The sequence below is a fragment of the Mesoplodon densirostris genome, chromosome 8 (genome assembly GCF_025265405.1).
Source record: "Mesoplodon densirostris isolate mMesDen1 chromosome 8, mMesDen1 primary haplotype, whole genome shotgun sequence".
Lineage (NCBI taxonomy): Eukaryota > Metazoa > Chordata > Mammalia > Artiodactyla > Ziphiidae > Mesoplodon > Mesoplodon densirostris.
Window position 1 is genome coordinate 69,703,062 of NC_082668.1, and position 20,584 is coordinate 69,723,645.

A 20,584-nucleotide genomic window follows, 5' to 3' on the forward strand; every position below is an offset into this window, starting at 1 on the left:
TGCTTACTTGAGGTCCCACATTGAAGGTAGACAGCATTTAAATACGTGTTCAGCTCCCTGGTTCTGAGGGCCCTGGAGTACGGCGGTGCCCGTGGGCACTGGTTCGAATGTGCCCACCAGATGGCGCCAGTGGGGCATTGCTGAAACCTGTTTTCTGACCGGCTTTGGGGCAGAATTGTGTTCTCTTCGTTTTCCTATCTGTAGACTGTTATTTCTCAAACTTGAGTAGTAACTCGAGTACTTTTAGGGAAATAAAATTCTCACAGATTCCTGGAGTTTAAATTATAAAATAATTATAAAATATTTAAATTATTTTATTATAATACACAAGTATTTGCACATTAAAAACAGTGTACACTCCCTAAACTTAACAGATCTTCCACGACTATCAAGTTGAAACAAATTTAGAAAATAGATTTAAAAAGTCAAAAATCCAAATCACCAACCTTTACTAAGCTTTACTAATTTAACGAATGACAATCTTTTGCTGAAAATAAAGAGCTGCGTGTGCAGTGTGACTCTGGTATGCATTGCTTCTGGTCAAGTTTGGCTTATGTGTCAAGACATGACAATTCTTTCACCCTCTTTCTCTGTTAAAAACCACTGCAGAGGGCTTCCCTGGTGGCGCAGTGGTTGAGAATCTGCCTGCTAATGCAGGGGATACAGGTTCGAGCCCTGGTCTGGGAGGATCCCACATGCCACGGAGCAACTAGGCCCGTGAGCCACAACTACTGAGCCTACGCGTCTGGAGCCTGTGCTCCACGACAAGAGAGGCCGCGATAGTGAGAGGCCCGCGCACCGCGATGAAGAGTGGCCCCCGCTTGCCACAACTAGAGAAAGCCCTTACACAGAAACGAAGACCCAACACAGCAAAAATAAATTAATTAATTAATAAACTCCTACCCCCATCATCTTCAAAAAAAAGCTGCTATTAAAAAAAAAAAAAAAAAAACCACTGCAGAGTCCCAGCGTGCTTTCAAGTCATTTTGTCTTCTGTGGCTGGAACGCATCATTTTCCCATTGCCCAGCTTTAGCCTGAAGATGATGAAAGTTGTGAGGAGAAGCGCCAACTTGGTGTTGGCATAAAGCAAGTGCGGTGCTGAAGTTGGTTACAGGTGGTCCGCTAGATAATCTAGAATACACACATGTTAACGCTTCAGATTTTCATGGCAAGAAAAGCATAAAATTGAAAATATTGTGAAATGAACCAAAGACTGAGGATGCCTTTCGCTTTGTTGATATAGATGAAGACTGATATTTTGAGAACTGTATTTTTATTAGAAACCATATATATCAAGTCTAGAAATCCTATTCTGTTTAATAAAGTTTTGATACACTTTAATAAAATATTAGCCAAAATCACAGTGGCGGAGCTGGAAGGGCCTCACTTCACTGGCCTCTTACAGTACATTTGAAGAAGCATTTTTTTTTAACACTGTGATTTCATGTTTTGAGGCATAAAGAAAAGAGCTCTGGAAAAGCACTTCTGCAGTTTATAGCAGGGTCACCCAGGTGAACGTAACTCCAGGAAGCCATCAAAGGAGCCCAGGAGTCTGTCGTGACCCCTGTGTCATGTTTTCTGTGACATTCCGTGGGTCACTAACAGTCACTGTAGGATGGCTCTGTCTCTTCCGGTTTTACTACTTCAGGAGCTTATTGTGACTATATTTGCTCATTGTTTTCTTCTTTTTTTAAGTTTATGTTGAAGTGTTTTAGTTTTTTTTAATTTAATTTTTATTTTATATTAGAGTAGAGTTGATTTACGATGTTGTGTTCGTTTTAGGTGCACAGCAAAGTGATTCAGTTATACATATACCTATATCCATTCTTTTTCAGATTCTTTTCCCATATATTAATCAAAATAATATCTTTAACTCCTTAAATGGTGGGATGGAGGCACATGCATAACAAAGGTTTATGGGCTTTCACCACCCTTTCCTTTTGCTGCCCAGGTGGTCATCTGTGCCTGGGGGTCTGAATTCCTGGACCCCATGTTGCCCGTGTGCCTGCTGCTGTCAGGATCTTCAGCCTATCATACTTGGCCCAGAACGCACAAATGACTTTCTTTTGCAAGCAGTCTTCTCACAGTAAGCTACATCCAAACAGGGAAATTCCAAGTGTGCATCAAAGACAGGAAACCCAGTATTTTCTAGCCTCGCACGTAAACCTCAGATTTCCTTGACTTTACTCTTTTTTTTTTTTGCAGTACGCGGGCCTCTCACTGCTGTGGCCTCTCCCGTTGCGGAGCACAGGCTCCGGATGCGCAGGCTCAGCGGCCATGGCTCACGGGGCCAGCCGCTCCGCGGCATGTGGGATCTTCCCGGACCGGGGCACGAACCCGTGTCCCCTGCCTCGGCAGGCGGACTCTCAACCACTGCGCCACCAGGGAAGCCCAGATTTCCTTGACTTTAAATGCCCCTGGCCACTTCCTCATATTCACCACTCTCGGCTGAAGCCCTAAACATAAAGTCCACTTGTGCTGCTGGCTCTTCTTTCTTTGAATTGAGAAAGTTCCACCTTCTCTGAAGCCCCACCTCACCCTTCTCCCTTAACTGCTTCCCTCACCCACCCCAGGCAGAATGGAGTTTTCTCTCTAATCTTTTGACTATTGGAACAACAAGGCTGTTTCTGGCTGGTCCTTGGTATATCCTTAGGTTCAGGCTGAGCTTCCCAAAATGGCATCTGCTCATTTATACTCTATTTGCTTTTCTGACACACTCTGTCTTTCCTTCTTTTTTTCTTTTCTTTTTTTTTTTAAACATCTTTATTGGAGTATAGTTGCTTTACAATGTTGTGTTAGTTTCTGCTGTATAACAAAGTGGATCAACAATATGTATACATATATCCGCGTATCCCCTCCCTCTTGTGTCTTTCCTTCTTATTACTCTTCTCTCTGTCCTGAATTCCTGCATCCAGCCTATCTTGCACCATTGTTGGGGTTCATCTTGACCTTTCTCCTGTTCTTGATACCCTAATCACAAATAAAAAGTATAGCGGCATAAGACGCACAGGTTGACTTCTGGCCACAGCAGAAATGGGTTCACTCCACACGTGGAGGGTGGGAGAGCTGCTGCTTTGGGATTTAGCCCTTTGAAGCCGAAAAGCTTCATTTGCAGTAGGTCATGAAGCCACACATGTGGTCTGCATCAAAACCACTGGGCTGTTCAACTTGCTACTGCTGTTAGAAATTCCTAGCAATTAAATGAGTAGCATGTATGTGCATGCAGAGAGGGACCCTTTGCTACAGGCAGGGTAGCTGGATGGTTGTGGGCTCAGGATCTGGAGCTGGACTTCCTGGGGTTGAATCCCAGCTTGGACATGTCCTGGGATAATTACCTCATTTCTCTGGGCCTCAGTGTCCTCCTCTGTAAAACGTGGTCAGATAGCCCCTACTCATAGGGTGGCTGTGAGGATTAGATACATGAGTATCTTAGGGCTTAGCTGAGTGCCTGGCACAGAGCAAGCTCTCACTAATCGCTGGCGTGGTCATGATGGAGTCCAGCTTCACTCAACATGCTACACGGAGGCAGAGGGAACTGTCATGATCTTAACAACTTGCTAGTGGTGGATCCTGGTCTAAGAGCTCTGATCTGCTCTGCAGCAGTTCTCAGGGTTCCTGACCTTGGGACCTTTGACATTCTTAAAAAGTATCAACATCAAAAAGCTTTTCTATTTCTGGGTTGTATCTATCAATAGGTATTACGTTAGAAATTGAAACATTTAAAATAGTAATTCTATTAACAAATGCCATTTTTGGACTTCCCTGGTGGCGCGGTGGTTAAGAATCCACCTGCCAACGCAGGGGACACGGGTTTGAGCCCTGGTCTGGGAAGATTCCACATGCTGCGGAGCAACTAAGCCCATGCGCCACAACTACTGAGCCTGCGCTCTAGAGCCCGCGAGCCACAACTACTGAGCCTGCGTGCCACAACTACTGAAGCCTGCGCGCCTAGAGCCCGTGCTCCGCAACAAGAGAAGCCACCGCAACGAGAAGCTCGCGCACCGCAACGAAGAGTTGCCCCCGCTCGCCACAACTAGAGAAAGCCCACGCGCATCAATGAAGACCCAACGCAGCCAAACCTAAATTAACTAATTAATTTTTTTTAAATGCCATTTTTAATGAAACATAATTATTTTACAAAACAAAAAAACTTAGAATGGCACTCTTATGGTTTCACAAATCTCTTTACTATTTAGCTTGATAAACGACAACTGGATTCTCATATCTCCTGCTGCCTTCTGTCTGCTGCAGTGGGTTGTTTTAGTTCAAGTATATGAAGCAAACCCAACCTCTTCCCTCCAGAGAAGGTTCTTGGCCATTTAACAGCTAAGAAAACTGTGGCATGGAGAAGTTATGATCATAGTACCTTCATCACAGGTTTGTGCTGGGAATTGAGCAAGACAATGTGAAAGGAGAGTGAAAAGTCATAGAAGAATGCCTGGCAAAAATCTGGCCCTGACAAGTATCCTCCAGTGTTACGGTGGTTTCATGGGTACAGGCCTAAAAGGAGTAGACGAAGCAGGACCTCAGGAAGAGAGGAAAGAAATGACTGCAGACGGGCACTGCTGGGACCTGGGATGGGACGTAGAAACTGACATTGTGAATTCAAAGGGAGGGATCACAGAGGGACCCTTACTTCGTTTCCGGCGCAGTCAGCTGCTGGACCGAATTCTCCTTAATGGCATGGTTCTCAGAGTTATGAATTCAGAGCAAGTAAAATTGTCCCTCTACAGTAGATTGCACGAATGCCCCCGTAAGATAAATCCACTTCTGTTCAGCAACGATATGTCCAGTGCAGTTGGTAATTCTTATAATGTGGGGATTGAATTGTAGAAAGGCAAAGGCAAGATAAAACTATGTACTGTTTGGATTAAGCGTAAATCCACTGCAGGCAATTGCAAAAGCCAAGGTTGGGGGGAAAACATCTCTGATTACTTCTTGCAAAACCCACATAAAATTAGCTTCCTTCTTCAACCTTCCCCATCCCTTCTAAAGAAAGGTGATTTTATTTCCTTCTCAGTCAGTCACACGTTGCCACTCTGCACTACCATCTCCAGTTGGGCAGAGGCCCAGGGACAGTCCAGGAGTGGGTCACTTGGTTTCAGTACCCGGCTTTTGGGAGAGTGAGCGGCTCCTGTCAACCATCTAAGGAGGGTCAACAGAACGGGGTTTTAAATGTTCTCGAGATGCACCAGCCTCTCTGGATTGTCAGTCTATTTGATCGGAACAGTCAGAAATGTTTTTTCTAGGGGCTCACCTATTTACCTCTATACATTATATCCATTTTCTCCCCAGAATTTGTCAAAGGAGGTGAACTTCCAGAAGGTTGGGGGATGGATGAGAATATCCTAGTTAAATCCATTCTTGGGCCTGCTGGAAAGACTGCTGTGGCAGACATGTTTGTAAAGATCTTTAACTCAGGATGAAAAAGAAGCACCTCTAGATAATAAGGGACGTTTTCTTGGTGTTTTCCTTTCAGAGCCCCTCACAAAATCTCAGTTCTCTCTTGCCCTCCTGGAGGTGGTTAAACTAAGCAGATTGGGCCCCCTTTGTGGCCCTCTGTTTCTTCCAAACTATTAGCTAAAATGTGCAGAATCTCACACGTTGGGGGAAGGGGGGATTTGAATGGAAGGCCTTCTGTGGAAATCGTGTCACTTTGTGGTTGGCTGGAGCTGTTGAGGCTACCCTGTTGAGTCTGTGTGCCTAGCGCTTGGCTGTCAGCATGGGTTGGCTGCAGTCATCATGTCAGGCCATAACCCTACAATTTAAGGTAGGGGCTCGCACCTCCCTGCCTCCAGGTGTGTAGGACGGCTGTCTCATCTGACCTGGGTGACCCATAAGTGATTCTGAGATCGTGTGCTTGGAAAAATGAACCTGGAAGGACAGTGAAATGGGCATTTCAAAGGGAGTATGCAGAAAGCATTCCTGAGCCTCTGGTTTTCAGCTCCAAATGGATTTGAATGACAACTGTGACTATGCTGTCTTAGGTTTTTCATTTCTGGCCCTAATAATAATCACAGAATCTCACCAGAAAGTCTAAACAGTACAGAGGCTCCTCCCAAAGGCAAGTCTCTCTCTCTCTCTCTGGGACTTCTTAAAATGACAGGAATATAAGGTTGCTTTACCATTTTTAATTGAGCAGCTTTGTAATTGCAAGTGATTGCACTATTGGAGCAAGAAATGGTAGTTATCAGATGAGCTCCCTGAATATGTATTTTTTGAGTTGGGGAAAAGGTAGTATTTTTTATTTTTCTCTTTAGATTTTTTAACATCTTTATTGGAGTATAATTGCTTTACAATGGTGTGTTACTTTCTGCTTTATAACAGAGTGAATCAGTTATGCATTATACATAGGTTCCCATATCCCCTCCCTCTTGCGTCTCCCTCCCTCCCACCCCTCTAGGTGGTCACAAAGCACCGAGCTGATCTCCCTGTGCTATGCGGCTGCTTCCCACTAGCTATCTATTTTACATTTGGTAGTGTATATATGTCCATGCCACTCTCTCACTTTGTCACAGCTTACCCTTCCCCCTCCCTATATCCTCAGGTTCATTCTCTAGTAGGTCTGTGTCTTTATTCCTGTCTTACCCCTAGGTTCTTCATGACCATTTTTTTTTCTTACATTCCATATATATGTGTTAGCATACGGTATTTGCTTTTCTCTTTCTGACTTACTTCACTCTGTATGACAGACTCTAGGTCCATCCACCTCACTACAAATAACTCAATTTTGTTTCTTTTTATGGCTGAGTAATATTCCATTGTATACATGTGCCACATCTTCTTTATCCATTCATCTATCCATGGACACTTAGGTTGCTTCCATGTCCTGGCTATTGTAAATAGAGCTGCAGTGAACATTGTGGTACATGACTGTTTCTGAATTCTGGTTTTCTCAGGGTATATGCCCAGTAGTGGGATTGCTGGGTCATATGGTAGTTCTAGTTTTAGTTTTTTAAGGACCCTCCATACTGTTCTCCATAGTGGCTGTATCAATTTACATTCCCACCAGCAGTGCAAGAGAGTTCCCTTTTCTCCACACCCTCTCCAGCATTTATTGTTTGCACATTTTTTGATGATGGCCATTCTGACCGGTGTGAGATGGTATCTCATTGTAGTTTTGGTTTACATTTCTCTAATGATTAGTGATGTTGAGCATTCGTTCATGTGTTTGTTGGCAATCTGGATATCTTCTTTGGAGAAATGTCTATTTAGGTCTTCTGCCCATTTTTGGATTGGGTTGTTTGTTTTTTTGCTATTGAGCTGCATGAAGAGGTAGTATTCTAAAAAGGAATGTGTTCTCTTTTTTTTTCTACTCAATTTTTGTTCTTTATTCCTTTTTTTCCCTCATCCACTTTTCTTTTATCTACATTTAAAATCCCTTTCCACACTCTGAAATTTTTCTATTATAATTTATATCCTGCTTATTTATACAAAAATATGCGAGATTGCTTACAGTATTATAACACATAAATCAGGAGAGTGAAGCCAAAAAAAAAATTAGAGAGGGAGAGAGCACTGTAGCAGGAACCACAGTCAAGCACTAAATTTGAATGTAAGCCTTCTAGGGGCAAAAACAGCATGAGGTGTTGAGTTGGAGTTCTTTTTTTTATTGAGGTGTAGTTGATTTACAATATTATATTAGTTTCAGGTGTACAACATAGTTATTTTAAAATTTTCTAGATTATACTCCATTTATTGTTCTTATAAAATATTGGCTGTATTCCCTGTGCTGTGCAATATATCCTTGTAGCTTATTTACTTTATACATAGTAGTTTGTACCTCTTAATCCCCTACCCCTGTCTTGCCCCTCTCCCCTTCCCTCCCCCGCCATTGATAACCACTAGTTTGTTCTCTATATCCATGAGCGTGTTTCTTTTTTGTTATATTCACTTGTTTGTTTTATCTTTTTAGATTCCACATATAAGTGGTAGCATACAGTATCTGTCTTTCTCTGCCTGAACTGTTTCACTTAGCATAATGTCCTCCAAGTCCATCCATGTTGTTGCAAATGGCAAAATTTCATTCTTGTTTGTGGCTGAGTAGTATTCTGTTATATCTCTGTACGGAGTTCTTTTTAAAATCAGAAGAGCAGGTGGGTCTTTCTTCGTGTCTGTCACATTTCCTGTGCCTGGCAGTCCCCATGTGTTTCTCAAGGATGAGCCTCCACCTAGCTCTCTTGTCACCCACTCCCCACCCCAGAAGCACCGTGAGCTCTGCACATAACCCACAGGCAGGATCACAGACAGACCCAGGGCTTCCAGCTGATGTGAGGGAGTTGAGCCTTTACATTTCTTCCTGAAAGTTGAGTTCATTAGAGTTGGTCCAAAGGCTGATAAAGGGCTGGCCTCTGAGTCAGGACTAGTCGCCTTTCATCCTGGAGACTTGATGGTGATCAGGTGAACATCTGGTGGGACGTGGAGTGAAATCATAGGGGGCGCCCTACTGAGTAACGTCATCACGCTGGGGAGGTGAAACACACCTGTCAGGACTGGGAGCCTCCTTCTTGAGAGAGCCTGGCTAAGGGGGTGTGTCTGACCTGCCTGGGTATCTTAAAGTGCTGGCAAGTGAGAAATGATGTTTGGGTTCCCTGGAGGAATGAGAAAATGTGTTACGTTTCTCCAAATATCTATAGTTTCAGTAGGCATGGCTTTGGGAAGAGACAGTTGTCAGGGCTAAATACTTAGAGCAAAAGCAGTAAATAGGAGGCTGTACTGTCCAGTAGGCTAGCCACTAGCCACAGTGACTACTGAGCACTTGAAATGTGGCCAAGTCTACACTGAGATGTGTGGGAAATGCAAAATACACACCAGATGGCAAACACTGTGGGGAAAAAAGACTGTGAACTATCTTAGTAGTAATGTTGTAATGGAAAATATCTCAATCTCTACTACTTGATTACATGTTGAAATGATAATATTGAGTATATTGGGTTAAATAAAATGTATTATTCAAGTTAATCTTACCCGTTGCTTTTCACCGCTTAATGTGGCCACTTGAACATTTAAAATTAAATGCGTGGCTCACATGGTATTTCTATTGGGGCAGCTCTGGTCTAAATATCTAAAATTAAAAGTTTTTTTTGTTTTTCTTCCTGAGGAGTGAATTTCCATTGTGTTCTCTAACTCCTGTGTTCTCTCTTTGGTTCTCTTTCAACAGATATGACTCTCCACGTAGCATGTCAAGGACTACATTAATCACCAATTCCTTTACTTTTTTTCCCACCTACACAATTTCCATTTTCTTTTATACTTGCTCACCCCCGCCATCTGCAGTACACCAGTTTCAGATATTTGAGCTGTGTAGAGTTTCTGTGTACAGATGTGTGCTTGGACTTTTCTCTTCCCGAGAAATCTGAAGGGGGCAATTACAGAAGATCCACTTACTCCTGGGATCTGTTGCTGTGGCCCTGGGCTTGGGGCACTGGGTGGTCCCTGGGTGGTCCTTGGAGACTCCTTCTCTGCAGCCACGTCCCAGCAAATACCATTCCCTGGAGGGGAACAACCAAGTGCCGTGGAGGCAGCAGCTTCTGCTTCGCCGCCGCAACTGTCTGGTTTCCTGTAAAATAAACACATTACTTTATATTTTTAGGGAACACAAAAGTGCTGCTATAGGGCTCAACATTTTCATTCTGGACGCTTTTCCAAAACAAGTCACCCCAAAGACGTATTTTGAATATCCTGGTTGCATCTTTGGATCTGTAAAATACACCTTTTAGTATGGCACCCGTTAAAATGCAAAGCAAATTTCTTCCAGGCAGAAAAACAATGACAGTAGCAATGTAGAAATTGTTCACTCAGACACATCTGTGTAAATGGGAAAAGTCATAGCATTCACCTCTGAGCTGCTTGCTATTGAACCTGCAGTGACTAGTCTCAGCCACCCCAGGTAGAACATCATTCCTTCAGAAGTGTTGAAAATGCTGCAAAGTTGGATGAGTGGAAGTGCGGCTGCCCCCCTCCTTGCTTCCTCTTCCCTCATCCTACTGGAGCTTGCATCAGGGATGGCCTCTTTCTCTACGGAACCATCTTGAGCCTGGTGGGGGTATTGCTGACGAAATCCAGGATCATTCCAGCCGTTGAAAAAGGAAGCCCTAGGGGGAAAGCAATTGACATATTTTTGTGCCTATGAATAAATTGCCATGAATAATTTGTTATATTAACCCATCCTTGCCGACCATTTAGTTGAGTTCTCTCCTTGGCATCAAATAGATAGGTTTCCTCTTAGGCAGAATTAGAAGAAATCAGTGTGGATGGATTTTTTACATTTGGCTATTGTTTTATTCAAATACATGAATCTAAAGCTGAATCAACTCTTATTTCCAGTTGTACATATTAAAATGATCGAATTCCAAGTAGTAAAGTTTTCAGGGAAACTGACAAGGATTCAATTAAGTTAGTCTTGTGTGCTGCTACTTGTTTTGATAAATTTGAGGGTTAACTACTTGTTTTGATAAATTTGAGGGTTAAGTCAATGATAAGCAAACCAGTCTCAGTGAAAGCACCCATCCTATGGTTGTGTCAGCCCAGGATGAGTGAGCTGGTACTGTCCCTGCTGCTGTCATCACTGGAATGAAATTTTGCCAGAAGAGACGTTGCGTTTTCTCATTGCTGGTGGGTGAAAGATAGTTCAAGTGTGTGTGTGTGTGTGTCTGTGTGTCTGTGGATAAAGCACTAAAGACTGAATTGACTTCTAGACTTTTCTTGTATAAAATTTCCCTAACCAAGCAAAGCTGCTTTGACTTAATTTATTTGTTAAATGTTGCACTTTGTTTATGTGTGGATTTTTTTTGGGGGGGGCAGCTAGTAAGTAGAGAGAAGAGGACGAATTCTACTGACGTATTTATTTAGTAAAAATGACAATTTTGCATTCATTTACGTTTTAAAAATTCTGTTTGATTTTTTTTTTTACATTGTTGCTAGTGCTCACCCAACATAACTGCTCCAATGCTATTTGCCGTCTGACAGAAGGATCCTTGTAGGGCAGGCTTTGCAAACCTTATCAGGTAATAACATATGCCACAGATTATAACCTTGCTGTTAAGATGTTTGCCTCCTATTTTAGAAGTTAAAACCGGCCTTTGAGAAGATCGCCAAATAATAAATTATCATACCACTGCTATCTGTTATACAACTGTGTAACTGCATAGTTGGAAATTGAACAAAGGTTAGGAGCTCTTTCCTTTGGGCTCTCTTGTTAACAGATTATTTTAGATTTTTTCCGAAGTAAGTTTTCCCTGGGCACCCCTTTTCTAATTCTAAAGAAGTGTTTGGCCCTTTCATGTTTCAAAAAGAAACATTCACTTGTAGTTCCATGTTTCTTGATCTCTATAAAGGACTCACAAAATTCAGTTTACTTTTATTCACAGAGAAAGTTGGCTTTGATGTCTCTTAAAGATAATTCTGCTAGTTGCTGATCAGCCAGTCAGTTCACCTAGCTTCAATCTTTATAGGACCTCTAAACTAATTTTCCTACACTGTGACTAAAAGGTAGGCAGATCATGGGAATGGATTATACAGTATATTCAAATGGATCCCTAATATTTCTTTGTTTAATAAGGTAATATCAGGGGCTTCCCTGGTGGCGCAGTGGTTGAGAGTCCGCCTGCCGATGCAGGGGAAACGGGTTCGTGCCCCGGTCTGGGAAGATCCCACATGCCGCGGAGCGGCTGGGCCCGTGAGCCATGGCCGCTGGGCCTGTGCGTCCGGAGCCTGTGCTCCGCAACGGGAGAGGCCACAACAGTGAGAGGCCCACATACCGCAAAAAAAAAAAAGTAATATCAGGACCACATATTCTGTAGGCCTCTTTTGTTAAAAGCCACATTTATGCAATTTTCACTTTTTTTAGGCTATTGTTCCTTTACATTTGTACTCCAGGTGTAAAAACCACATTTGTGAATGGCTGAGCCTATGATTATATTTTTGGTTGTATGCTGCTTTTTGCTAGTGTGTGTGTGCTTGCGTGTGTGTGTTTCTCTTCTCTGAATAATTTTATATTTCATGCTACTTCTTGAAAGTTTACTCTTTGATGCTAAAAGGGAATAACCAGATGATTTCTAAAAATAATGTCTCCCTGCAGGATGGTGGATTGTTAAATTAGAGGAATGCTGTTTGCTATATCAACATTTATGGTCAGAGACTAAAATATATTAATGCCAAGTGTGTTTTGGTCAATAACTGGAGAATTCTGTTTAAATGCATCATCTCTTCCAATGTTTTACAGTTTGCCATGTGGAATGGCAGGTAGTAGGGAGAAAAATAAGTGTGGATTAAGACTTTTACAGGAAATAGTATCATATGATTAAGAAAATTAGAATTCGTAGAAATATTGGGATAAGTGAAGAAATAAAAACGTCTGTCTAGAATGTAGCATCTAGAGAGTTTTTGGAAGCCCTACCTTCACATGAGGGCGTGATATTCCTGTCCAAAACCAAACTAAGCCATCAGCAAGACTCACGAGGGGATTATTACCTCTCCTTTCCTAGAGGAATAGCCAAAAGCAAATAAAAATTCTTAACAGTCCCCTCTTTGAAGTGTATTTTTTAAGCAGGGTGGAAAACATTTAGACTCTGGCTTTATGACACATTAGGGAAGTTGTTTGTTGGCAGGGGGCAGGAGGTGGGGGACCCGGAGGATTTCACTTATAGATTGTCGCACCCGCATATTGTGAGCAAGCTAAAGGCACCATCACAGTCTAAAATGCCTTCATTGAACAATAACAGTTTAGACTTTTTAGAAAGTATTGAATAAGGGTCAGGGAACAGCCGAAGGCAGTACCGGTCCATGAAGTCTGCTTACACATTTACAAATTGTCCATCCGTTTAAAATACTTGTCACCGTGTGCAGATATAAGGGGAATAGGGCACTCTGTAGAATTATACATGTCTAGTTTGTAAAGTATGTCGTGTGTACTGCAGATGTATGTTCTCTGGGCTTTGTGTATCTGTACAGTAGCTTTCATTAAAAAAAAATTGTGGACTAACTTGTTTTGGTGGTGTGAGGGGGAGAAGGGCAATTTATATCAAGTAACGATGCTGTAATATAGTACATGTAACAAAAGATCTGGAGTAACCCTTCCCTGGCCCATGGAAAATTTTGGTTATCTTCTAGGTTCTAAAATGAAGATGTATGGATACTCTGGCGGACTGCATGTTGTATAATTTGAAAAATACTAAAAGTGGAAAATAAAATTGAATTAAACTTTGGCTGGTCTGTTTTTTCTTAGAGTCATCTTAAAGGCACTCTCCTTGAAGGCCTCAATGCCATTGTGAGGATGGGCCATTTTCTGGCCTTGAAGGAGTTCATTTCGGTGAGCAGCTGCTTGAATTCAAAGCCTGAGCAAGGTCAACCGTGACCTTTCTGTCTTTTACTTTGCTTGAATATCTGTATTTAAATTTTTTCTTCATTGAGGACCCAAGAAAACCTGACATTTGTTCCTTCAGCACTGAAAAGACAACCACCTATGTCAATAAGTGTCTTAACTTTTTAAAAAGTAGGATCGAGTTAAGGTGCAATAGACCAGTGTATTAGCTGAATTTCTGAATTTCTCTTGTCCAGGAAAGGCACTTCTTCTAATAATATGTTTTAGCTCATTGGCATTCTTCAACTAATGCCTTGGACCTCTGCATATATTGAAAGGTTATTGGCATCTTTTGAGAAGTGTTGAGGTGTTGTATTCCTGTTTAGCTTACTGATTATTATTATTAATGTACAGGTCTGAGATCTTGTGAGAGGATGCCAGAGTGTGAAGCCGTTGGAGAATAACAAATGGTGGGACACAGGATTATTTTTATCTGCTCTCTTAGCAAGGAGACTTCCCTACCTCAGGTCACTGAAATCCTGTGGCCACGCACGGCCTTGTGTATGTAAAACACCCTCATTCTCATTCTTGGTTTGGTTAATGTTGCATGGGAGTCAGACAGTAAACTGCCTTCATCAATTAAAAGTGGAAAGATGGATGCCAAATAAAGATTTTAGAAGTGGAATTGAGGACACTGCAAATGATGTGCTTTTATGATGTCGTATCCATCTCCTTGAATTTGTTATTCTCCAAAGAACTTGGAAGAGGCAGTTACCAAATATCAGACTGTTAAAGGTGACTTAGGTAGTAAAACTTCAAACACCGTGGATGAATATTTAGGCTGAAGCCTGTTTATTTAAGATGGGAAAGCAGTCCTTTGAAAGGACCTGATGACAAAGCACATTTCAGTATCACTGAGAAGTGACCCTATAGGTTCCAGGACAAGCAGCTCTGCAGTGCAGTAGGTCTGCACTAACCCCCACTGTTCCCCGGGTTCCTGTGAGCCTTTCCCGAGGTTGCCTGTTCTATTGAGCTCTGAATGGTGCTCGGGCTATGCCTTGGAAGTACTACAGAGCTAGAGCAACTGTAGTAGAATGTGGAATGGAAGCTATAATCTGCTGAGGCAATTACCGGTGACGTGTGTATTTGCAGGTTTAATTCTAGCCTTTGTGACAGGTTATATCTTGTGATTTGTCTCATGTACATAGTAAATTGAACAGGAGTGGGAGGTATCTCTTGGGTGACACATCAGATGAAAATATGTGGGCTCACTTGACAAATGTATCCTGAGCCATGGGATTTTTACTTTCCCTTTGGCATTTGGTGGTTCTTCAGCCAATCTGCAGAGAAAACACCGATTTCTGTGTGGTTAGCTGGGCTCAAAATAAAAGACTTGCAGGTAATCCCTGTGGATCTTTCCACTTGTGGTGCACCATGGATGCAAAGGCTGGACTCCTCCACCTGCTTTGCTTCCCCAGTGCTGAAGGAGGTTCTGTTTGGAGCCCCTCTCTCTTTCTGGGACCCTTCAGACCCTCACTCCTCCACGTGACCAGACTGCAAATCATTCTCATAGGATAGCTTTTCAAAAAATTCACTTAAAAAGATACTTTACTCCTTCAGAATGTATACCCGAAATGAGAGAAATTGGCGGACTTGTTCCTGATGACGTGTACCAGCACCAGAACCTCGTAACGCTTGGAAAGCTGCAGTAGGCAGTGCATTAAGGTGAGAGACTATCCTGGCAGTGTGCCAGACACTGTATTAAGTGCTTTACATGTATTAGTCCATCTAATCCTCCTGATAACTCCATGAGGTAGGCACCAGTATCTCCACTTTAGCAGGGAGTAAACGGGCACAGAGAGGTTAGTTAACTTGCCCAAGGTCTCACAGCTGGGAGGAGAAGCCAAGATTGAAACCCAGGAAGACTGGTCCTAAGGTGTGTGCTCTCCACAGCTAGTAACACTGCTGCTCAGAACAGTGCTGCGTGTGTGTGTGTGTGTGTGTAGTGATAACCAGCAAGCAGCCTCAAAAATCCTTTTGTAAAGAATTCATACAAAGTGTTCTTCCTTTGCAACTTTTCTGTGTTTTCTCCTTTCATAGGAATCTGAGACCTTGTTTTTTGAATTATTTTAAGCAATCAAAAGCATCTAGGAAAGAATCATCAAAATAATAACAGAGATGCCTCACAGCAGGGGGGCCTGATAACATACAACTGCAGGGCTTCTGGAGGAAGGCTGCCTGCAGGAGCGCAGTGCTTAGAATCTTTTTCATATATAGCGGACACTTAGAAAGTGTAGCAATCACTTGTGTCACGGTTTTCAAACTGTGTGTAGTAAGAATTTCACTTATCCATGTTGACGTTTTTTTCTCTTTAGGACACTAATTTTCTCTGCTTGCATTTTAAAATGTATAACCTATATTCCTCAGCTTCTCAAGCTAAAAATAAAGCAGGGTTCTCTTGTCCCAGCTGAGCCGGCTCTAAGGGAGAGTCTGAGGGGGCACTGGGTGGGTTCCCTCATCCCACCCAGATCTGTGTGAGGCCTCGGAGAAGACTCAGGGAGCTGTGCTGATAATAGCTGCCCCGTACCTAACCTCCAGCCCTGTCATGATGATTAATAGGATCTCACTTTAGTGCTTTAAGTTTTAGAAAAAGTAAACATGCCAATCATACCACACATGCATGTGCACATCCAACTACAGAAAGGGGCAGGGACAGCACAAGTGGGGTTCCCCCTGAGCCCCCCACTTTACCGCAGACTCCCTTTACCTGTGCTTCTCCTGTCTGAGGATGCTTCTGATGGGCTACTGCAGGGTTGGGAGGGACAGGCTGATGGTAGGTGTGTCTAGGCCACGGGATGCTAATTCCTTCAGCTAGTGGCACCCTGGCTGCCTGCAAGCCAGACCCCAACCAGCAGCCCAGGCGTCCTTGCTGCCCTGCAATGCCCCCTTCTGGGACATGTACACAGTGGGAAAATACCCCGGGAGCACTGGCCATCAAGCAGTGATGCTACTCAGTCATCCTAAATGGAAAGAATGAGGGACTTGGGGCCTGGATCTGATTCCACTTCCCATGGACCAACTGTGGGGTGTGGTCAAGTTGTTTAACTGTGTAGCATCTCAATGACCTCATCTCCATACCTGAATGATGGAGATTTGTAGCTCACTGCCCTCCACTCTTAGGTTTGTTGTGAGGATCAGATGAGAAATGGTGTGCAAGCATCTTATAAAAGTGCTACTCAAATGGAAGGGATTGTTACGTTGAAAAATAAAATTCAACGGAGTAAATCTTAAAGATCTTATTTGGCTTTATTCAGTGATCCATAAATTGGGCAGCATCCAATCTAGCAGATAGAAAGAAGCTCCGAGGAGCTGTACAAAATGAAAGATTTTATAGGCAGGAACAAAGAGGCAAAAAGCAGGTTGGTTATTGCAAGGTCAGTTTCCTTTAGGGAATGGCAGGGGTCTGTAAGGCAGATGACCTAACCAGGGCCGATCAGGCGATTCCCTATTGCCTGGTTTAAGATTCCGTTTCTGGGAGAGCCGAAACTGTAATTCAGTCTCGTCTCGGTTTGGTGACATGGGGCTTAGCATAAGTGACTCCATTTGGGGCCTGTTGCTTTGTTTTTAATAGTTATTATCAAATACTTCCCAGGAGAAGGTATTTTTGCCTTGGACCCCAACTATACCTTCACTTAGCATCACAGATACTTAGAGTAAGAGAGAAGGCTGTGAGGAGACCCCAGGAGTCATCTGATTCTACCAGTGAAATGGAATTTCACGGGAGCTCTCCATTTAGTGTCCTCCCTCTTCCCACTGCTCCACCCTCTTCTCTGGGGGAAAGTCTGCTCTTAGGCTGTTTCATGGGGAGAGAAAATGCTTTCCCTTCTGAGAACTGCAGTGAGCAGTGTTTAGGGCTAGTTTCCACCTCTGTGCCTGGTGGCTGTTCATACTGAGGGCTCCCGCAAATGCTCCCCACTCAACGCCCTGACGCTAGATCATGAATCAAGTCTATTCAGATTCCCAATAATTACAGCTAGTGCTGAGAGCCTACAGCCCAGCAGCATCTTTGTAGGAGCTTAACAAGTTCCCCAAAGTGAGCTCAGGGATGCTCAAGGAGTCATTTAGCCAAGCTGGAACACAAAAGCACACTCAGCATCTGGAAACAAGCTGTCTGCTCCCTCTGCTAGAAAGTGCCTGGGATCCGAAAGCTCCCCTCCTGCCACCACATGCACTATAGGCAGGAACTGACTGCACAGTGCAGGCCAGGTCTGCTCTCTGTGCGTGGCCTGCCGCTCATAAACAAGACAGGGCTGTGGCCATGGTCTCTGCTTTATACCCACCTCCTTCCAGACCTTACATCCAGGAGAAAACCAAAATCCCCAGAGTTCAAGTAACTTGTCCGAGGTCATATGGTTTGTTTGGGCTCTAGAGCTCCGATTCCTTTCTATTTCAGTCCTCTGCATGCCAATGCAGGGGACACGGGTTCGAGCCCTGGTCCGGGAAGATCCCACATGCTGTGGAGCAACTAACCCCGTGAGCCACAACTACTGAGCCTGTGTGCCACAACTACTGAAGTCCACGCGCCTACAGCCCATGCTCCTCAACAAGAGAAGCCACCGCAACGAGAAGCCTGCGCACCGCAATGAAAGAGTAGCCCCCGCTCGTCACAACTAGAGAAAGCCCGTGCGCAGCAACAAAGTCCCAAAGCAGCCAAAAATAAATAAATTTATTAAAAAAAAGTTTCTGCCATTCCCAATTTTCCCTGTGAGCTGTTGTAAATGAATAGTGCCTTTTAAAAAAATTGAAGTATAGTTGATTTAAAGTGTAATGCCAATCTCTGCTGTACAGCAAAGTGACTCAGTTATACACATATATACGTTCTTCTTTTATATTCTTTTCCATTATAGTTTATCACAGGATACTGAATATAGTTGCCCCATGCTATACGTTAGGACCTTGTCGTTAGTGACTTTTAAAGTGGATTACACTTTACTATATTGGGCCCAAAAGTTGGGGTGTTCTTGGAAGAAATACAGATCCACCACTAACCGTGGAAGAGAAGCCTATGAAGGACGTCGGGACACATTGGGCTCTACCCAGAGAGGTTTACACGACTCCCCTCACCTCACACTTGGAGAGCCCGAGCCCAGAGCACCTCACTCTACTCAGGGTTCACTCTGCTGCACCAACCGCTGGCCCGCAAAGATGAAGCTAGTCACAACCACTCTGATGGCAGTGGACGCCTCTCTGACATGAGGTCAAGCCTGGCTTGAGGTCAGTTGTGTGGAAATGTTTTGCCACAGTCATTTGTTGTGTGTGTATTATGTACCAGGACCCTGGTGATCAAGAGTGGACTTCAGCAGCTTCTGGACCAGAGTTCCAGTAGCTCCCACTCTTCTCTGGATTATCTGAGTGCCAGGATTACCTAACCTCTCTGTGAAGCACTTGGCACCATGCCTGGCTCATGGTGATAGCCTGTCCTGCATGTGCATTATGGAATCTCTTCACCGGCAATGGATGAGGTGCTTCTGTTATTCTCCCCACAGGAAGATGTGGTGAGGTGTGGAGAGGTGAAGTGAGTTGTCCAACATCACAGAGCTAGGAAGTGGTGGAGCTGCTCCAGAGCCCATGTTCTTTTTTTTTTTTTTTTTTTCATTTTTCGGGCCACGCTGTGAGGCATTCGGGATCTTAGTTATCCGACCAGGGATCGAACCTGTGTCCCCTGCGTTGGGAGCATGGAGTCTTAACCACTCAACTGAAGGGAAGTCCACAGAGCCCACAATCTTAACCAGGAAGCTAAACTCTCCCAGGGTCCCATGGCTGCTGGGGAGCATAGAGAGACTGAGCTGAAATCCTGCTTTACTCCTAGACCAGAGCTTATTCCCAGGCCTAAGGAATGTATAGGAGCAGCTGACATCTCCATGTGTTGCACTCAGCCTGCTGCAAAAATGTGAGCATTCGTCAGGATTCCCACAAAGATTTGAGCACCTGCTTTGTACTCAGCATTGTTTTTTTGAGCTGGGGAGAGGTGGTAAATAAGATAAAGTCTTCATTTTCTTAGAGGCAAATTATGAACCAGTGACCAACACTTTCTCAAATGATTCAGTACATTTAAGTGCTATGAAGAAAACAGAACAGGCTGCTGTGATACTACATGGCTTGGGTGGTCAGGGAAGGCCTCTGTGAATGATTGAAGGAGACAGGCTTGCAAAGATCTGGAGAGAGTTCCAAGCAGAAGGAACAGTGAGTGCAAAAGTCCTGAGGCAGATTTTGCTTGGTGTGTTCATGATACTAGAACTCTGATTTTACACAAAGAATTTTCTCCACACGGGTATTTCAGTTCCTCATTGACTTAGCAAATTAAAAAGATGATAAGTATGTTTGTGTTGCCTTCGAAAGTAAGAGTAAATTTGGAATAACGAAGAGCTTCTTCCTGGATTTACAAATACAGCAACAAAGGCATTTGGGCATTTTTGTAGCCAACAACTTTGTAAGCAGACCCATGCATTTGTAGTCCATGCTTCTGTGCTCACTCTGAAACCAAGCAAAAAAGGGCAAGCCCATTCCTGGCTGATGTGTTTTTTTTTTTTTGGCAGTATGCGGGCCTCTCACTGTCGTGGCCTCTCCCGTTGCGGAGCACAGGCTCCGGACGCGCAGGCTCAGCGGCCATGGCTTACGGGCCCAGCCGCTCCACGGCATGTGGGATCTTCCCGGACCGGGACACGAACCCGTGTCCCCTGCATCGGCAGGCGGACTCTCAACCACTGCGCTACCAGGGAAGCCCCTGGCTGATGTGTTTTAGACAGCCAAGCAAATTCACACTGATCCACAGTCCTCGTGAGGGTAAAAGATAATACTGAGGGATAAATATGGAAAAGCTGATTTGCTGCCCATCCTCAGGGTCAAGCACAGGGCTGAGGGGGCCAGCTGCATCTTTTTATAGTCTTCTTCTCAGGGAAATGGTACTGCTACAGCATGCCACCTTGGAAATTTTTCCTGCTTGCCTTGGGAGAGGTTTGCTCAACTCACTTTGGGAAGGTTATTTCAACTTTCTGCTGCATCAGGACTTTGTGAGTGGTGAACACCAAAACCCCAAAGGCACACATGCATCCTTGGCTGCCCTTGGTAAGCACGGAGAGAATCTCACCAGTTAAAAAGGGAATATTCTGGATTTTGCCTGATAATTCTTGGGTTGACATTTTTGGGCATCCCTGAAACAAACACTCTTGCTGCAGCTGCTGCCTGCCCTGTTCTTGCTTCAGACTCAGTACTTGCCAAGATCT

General features: G+C 43.8%; 1 protein-coding gene across 1 annotated transcript in view; it reads left to right on the forward strand.

Moving 5' to 3' along the window:
- KIF5C (kinesin family member 5C) overlaps nt 1-13,206 on the forward strand; it is a 168,798-nt gene extending 155,592 nt beyond the window's left edge. Inside the window, exon 26 of the mRNA XM_060106261.1 lies at nt 9,162-13,206. The gene's annotated coding sequence lies outside the window, so the exon portion shown is untranslated. The remainder of the gene's footprint in view (nt 1-9,161) is intronic.
- The last annotated feature ends 7,378 nt before the right edge of the window (nt 13,207-20,584 follow it).